Source organism: Palaemon carinicauda, chromosome 13 (genome assembly GCF_036898095.1).
Source record: "Palaemon carinicauda isolate YSFRI2023 chromosome 13, ASM3689809v2, whole genome shotgun sequence".
NCBI lineage: Eukaryota > Metazoa > Arthropoda > Malacostraca > Decapoda > Palaemonidae > Palaemon > Palaemon carinicauda.
Window position 1 is genome coordinate 102,043,477 of NC_090737.1, and position 6,155 is coordinate 102,049,631.

Genomic DNA, 6,155 nt, shown 5'->3' on the forward strand with positions numbered 1-6,155 from the left:
CTTCGGGTTCTCGTCATGACGATCTCCTAGGGTCGCCTGACCTGGAATCATGTTCCATGGTAGCCCCTCCCCCTGGTTTTCGTTCTCTTGCTATTGCTCGGTCTCTGGCATCACGCTGAGCCTTTCAGCTCTTGTTTCATCAGTTACACTGAGCCCCTGGGCTCTCATAACCCTCGCGGACCTTCGGGTCCTCGTCGCGCGTAGCCTATGGGCTCATGCGAGAAAGTTCTCGGCCAATTGACGAGTTCCTTTTAGTCATCGTCGCAGCAAATCTCATGATTCGTGCGATCCAGAGTTTATTCTGAGAACTCTGTGGTTGACCACCCCCCCCCCTCTGGGTTTGGTTATCCTGCCTAAGCTCCGTTCCTTTCATTTTCAGACGAACCACCATCTCCTTCCCCCCACCCCTCCCACTAACTAGTGCTTGGGGTAGCAGGGGGCTCTTGATCATCTCTTGTCACCGAGAAACCCTTTATGAGATCAGCGTCAATCCTGTTACCGCTGGGACGGGAGCACTGCACAAAGAATTTTTACATCCCAGTTCAATTCCTTTTGTAGGTCTTGCTTACATTAGACAGTAGTTTTCTCGCTAGCGAAAAACCGTTGGATGTCAACCCCATTCGAGGAACCGGCCTAATGTATGTGTTTTGTTGAGCAAACCCTCACGTACGAGGCTACACCCTTTATAGGAAGCTTTCATTCCTGAGAAGTTTTTATAACTTCAACAGGCATTCGTTAAAACTCTACAAGTCCGTTAGAACTCCTTCTGGGATGAATGCGCTCTCTTCAAGAAAAACCCTTGAGGTTATTGCCACAAAAATGGTTTCTACCAATTGTTTGAGTCAGCCACATGCTTTCATTGTGCCCCCTTTCACAATAAATTCTCATTTACAAGATAGGCTTCTGAGACATTTAGTTTATTTTAACCTTACAGGGTTATTGTCTCAAGATTTTAGTTCCAATGGATTAGTGTTAGCTTACATTTATGAACGATAATAGCAAATGTTGTCATCTTTACATTATGTTTACGAACGTTGCAAACCCCGTCCACAAGGGGTACTGACAACTTTGTCAGTGTATGAACGTTGGCAAGCCCCTCGCACAAGGAGGGTAGGCAATGATGGCTTCAATACCTGTATGTTTTGTTTGTGGGCATATGCACTCACATCTTGAAAATGCCACAGCTAGTCGATGATCAATAATTCCTTACGCAATAATGTTGCGATTCGTCGCATAAACATTAATCCTTTAACTAGGCTCAAATTCGTTTTCAAACATTTACCCGGAGGCAAAGATTATGCATGCTCTACTGCAGACATGCAGATACCTATGTGTGCAAGTGATCTTTCTGCCAACAATGGCTATAGAACTTCTTACAATTAGAACTCCATTCTAATAAGTTGTTATGGTGATATCACTTACGGAAAACCAGGTTATACAATACCCGTCTACCTTTCCATAACCAGACATACTGCATAGATGATCTGCCTTCATAGGCACTTCCTTTCTTTCCAAACGAAGGTCTTGGTTGTTATTATTATTATTATTATTAAATGCTAAGCTATAACCCTAGTTGGAAAAGCAGGATGCTATAAGCCCAGGGGCCCCAACAGGGAAAATACCCCAATGAGGAAAGGAAACAGGGAAAGATAAAATATTTTAAGAACAGTAACAACATTAAAGCAAACATTTCCTATAGTAATAGTAATAATAATAATAAACAATAAAAACTTTTAACAAAACAAGAGAAAGAGAAAATAGATGAAACAGTGTGCCCGAGTGTACCCTCAAGCAAGAGAACTCTAACCCAAGACAGTGGAAGACCATGGTACAGAGGCTATATCACTACCCAAGACTAGAGAACAATGGTTTGATTTTGGAGTGCCCTTCTCCTAGAATAGCTGCTTACCATAGCTAAAGAGTCTCTTCTACCCTTAACAAGAAGAAAGTATAGCCACTGCACAATTACAGTTCAGTAGTTAACTCATTGAGAGAAGAATTGTTTGGTAATCTCGGTGTTGTCGGGTGTATGAGGACAGAGGAGAATCTGTAAAGAATAGGCCAAACTATTCGGTGTCTGTGTAGGCAAAGGGAAAGAATGGTAACCAGAGAGAAGGATGCAATGTAGTACTGTCTGGCCAGTCAAAGGACCCCATAACTCTCTAGCGGCAGTATCTCAAGGGCAGCTGGTGCCCTGGCCAACCTACTAACTTCTCGTAAGCAAATCTGTTTCCTAAAAGGGAGCAGTCATTACTTATGTCAATTTTTTTCCAAACGGAGACGAAGAAAAGCAAAAGTTTTTCGTCTTTTATAATAAAGAGGAAATCTTGGTTACGAACGTTTTTAACGTTCTCCAACCGAGTTCCGGACATGACTATAGTTCGGGCTATGCCTGTATGTTTGTCCTGCTCCCATGTCTGTGTTACTGGTCCGTCGATAGACTTATGCACATATTACTCGTCCAACAATAGATTGAAAATATGTCTCAATCTTATCCTTTAGGATTAGTTGGATGCTTTTTGTAGTTACCTATCGGCCTCTTTTCCGAAAAGCGATCTCTAAGGAGATTTGCTGTAATAACATAAGCAATACTGACCGCGTGGTTTACCGATTGGTATCATTCTTACTCGGTTAACCCCCACTAGATTGGCGGCAGTTGGAGGGAGGACAGGATTTCCTCCCACTTCATAGTAGAAACATGCAATCAGTTGCATGACATGACATCGACTCGAGATGTTTTCTTTCTACGCAATCTTTCGATCCCTTGGTTGAACCGAGGAGGATTGACTTTCACCTGAGTACCAAGAGTGCTTGTTCCTCTCATGGGAATTGCTAGCCCTTAGAAAGGAGATCAGCAGTCACAATCTTGAGGTATTGCCAACCACCCTGCTGGGTAATTGGTTGACCAGGCAGCACCGTGCCCTTCTCATTTTCCAATATCAGATGGGGGAAATTGTTCCTCATGGGTTCAAGGGTGCCTGAAGTCCAAGTGAAATCGAGCAAGCGATTCCCTGTACACCCTGGTTCAATTAAGGTCAGTAGAACTGACGTACCTCAGATGGTGGGTGGCAGACGAGAACCTACACAAAGGGTCCAATCTTCTTGCCTCTCCCTCTGGAACTGATCCTCTTTTCATATGCATCAAAAGAAGGTGGTGGGGGCCCATATGCCACACCAATCCATCTCTGTCCATTGGTTCGAATCAGAAAGGTCCTAATATATAGATCTCTTAGAGAACCATTTTGCAGTAGAAATACTCAGATGGACAGAGGACAGCTAAGTGCCCCTATCCGTTCGCATCATTCCTGGCAACAGGAATGTGCTTGCAGACATCTGAGCAGGGCGACTCAGATAGTGAGCTCCGAGTGTCTTTCAATCATCTAGTAACCAACAAAGTCTTAACTTTGTGTGGTTCCCCGACTGTGGACCGGTTTGCAACAGCCCTGAACCTCAGGCTCCCGCTCTAATGTTCCCCAATCTTTGACCCCCAGGCTCTCGAGCAAAATACATTCCAACAACGGTGGGACAGCATAGATGTGTCCTCAACCAAGTGAGGATAAGCAAGACCTTATCAATGACTCCAATAGCTCCGCTATGGCATCACGCAGAAAGGTTCCTGGACCTTCTCACCTCCCGACGGAGCTTCCAAGGGGACTTCCTCCACGACAGGTTCTACTCAAACAGCCACATGCCAATATAGTCCACAAAGCCGTGGCCTAGCTTTGATTTCATGACTAGAAATTGTCCAGCACCTCTCTCAGAGAGGCTTTTCGCAACGAGATGCGGAAAGACATCCCAGACACTTTTCAGCGTTGGTCTTCCTGATGAAGTGGTCGGTTTTTTTTTGACTGGTTTCGTGGAAGGGTCATCACTCCCCTCAATGCCTCGATTCTAACAATAGCGGAGTTCTGGGCTATGGGTTGGGTGAGATTCGTTCGCGACAAAAATTTGGGCATTTCATATAAGGTCACTCACTTCATTTGCGAAAATGAAGTGTGTATTTATTTATGTTTGAGGATAGTCAGTTCTCGTGTGTATATATGCTATGCAAATCATGTGAAGGATATGGCAGAGATAAAGGCACAAGAAGCTCTTGAAAAAACCAGAAGGGCAACTGTTGATTATTATAGAACTAACCATCCTGAGTGTTTGGGAGAGAATGGGATAGTAAAAATAGATGTGTCATACAATGGCTCTTGGCACAAAAGGGACCATACCTCCAAGTATTTATTGATGTTTTCGAGGGGCATGTTTGGCGTGTTATTGATTACATAACGCTATGTTCCGAGTGTGAATTGTGTATAAAGAAAGGAAATCTCTTGAAGAAAAAGCAATGGACAAAGAAGAAATACAATCAGTGGTACACAAAATATGCCACCATATGTGATACAAATTTTAAAGGTACATCTCGAAGTATGGAACCCGAAGCTGCTAATAGTTGTTGTCAAGGTCACAAGATATAGTCTTTAGATACGTGAGGTTAATTTCAGACAGTGATACAAAGACTTTCAAGACAATCAGAGAAATTAATAATGGCCAAGGCCCTTATGGCTCTGCACATGAGATAGTGAAGGAAGTGTGTGAACCACTTATCAAAAGAGGTTATTTACTCAATTGAAAAACTCGTCGAAAACGTGGCAGATGAAAACAGAGAGGAGCTTTGCTGGTCGTGGATGACTCGTAGGTTTCATATTGGAGATGCTACAAAAATATTTTGGTGATAGTTTTTGCAAAGCCTGAAATAACACAGTAACTTTAATGAGGAACACTATTTTAGCTTCCTTTAATCACTATTCATCTACTGATACAAACTCCCGTCATCAACTCTGCCCAGAATCAAGCACTTCCTGGTGCTTTCATCAAAGAGCATTGGCAGAAGGCAAAACCCCAAAATCACATGAAGAAATGCGGGTAAGGTTTTTTTGGCACGAGATGAATGGAAAGCTGTAGAAAATGTTTACAAGAATCTTACTACTGATGCCTTATTGACGAGATATTTTCGGGGGAAAATCAAAACTCAAATGAACCTGTTCATAGTAGAGTTTGGCGCATGTGCCCTGAAGCACAAGAATGTGAAGAGGAGGTATGTCGATTTTGCGGCGGCCCAAACTGTTTCTAAATGCAACATCGGTAAAAGGAAAGAAATTGGAATAAATGACTTGGTCTGCCATTCATTGAACCTTTGCTCGTGTTTAGAAAAGCAGGACAGGAGGATGGATGCACTAACGAAGAAAAATACCGAGAAGGGAGTTGAAGATGGACAAGAGTTATGCTGCCGGAGCATGCTAATCGCCGCGGTATGTCAAACCTTTACTATGATTTTCTCAAAAGTATGTTATTGTTCTTTAAATCACCATTGATTTCTTAGTTTTCATCAAATTTTTAAATTTTTTTCGCTGTATTTGTCTTTAAAGATTCTATTAGTTTTTAAAAAACAAGTCTTTGACAATGTTTTTCTTTCGTTATTTAATACAATATTTACACAAGAGATTTTTATTGCAAATTTAAATGCAAAAATAATAACTTTAACCATGTAAAGTACTAATTTTTTTCAGTGAGAGTGTTGGCACACGCTTTAGCTATTAAATGAGACTTAGTTTAGCTCTTTTTTTTCTAAGATAGTTTTATAGAGAATTTATTTTTTAATTTTCTATTGCAGATTTTGCCTTCATCAGCTTGAAGTTTCCAGGTGGAAAGAGTGCCTAAAGATAATATTTTCACTACGTTATCATGGGTTTGTGTAAATCCAGTAAATTTTTTGAAGCCCGGTCCCTTAGCCTAAGCTATAGGCCCAAAAAATTATATGAATGACAGATTTCTAAAGGTCAGACTTCGGTCTTTTAATCAATCACAGATTTCTGTTTAATCATAATTCACAATCGGGGTCTTCACTAAATTGGGGTGGCGTAAACTTTCGATGTCAGGTACTGCCGAGACAGAGTTAGCCTATCTAAGTTCAGGTAACACAGTTACCGGTATTCTTGGTCGTAAGAATTACCTGTAATCCCGTACATTAAAGGTTTTGCAGATCGAGGATATTCGGATAAACTGTAAGTCCTCGAAGGCTACAAAGTTAATGAGGTAAATGATAGTAATGCAGAGTCTGTCTTCCAGTAATGACCAGTTCAAACCACACCGGTGGAAAATGCCTGTGG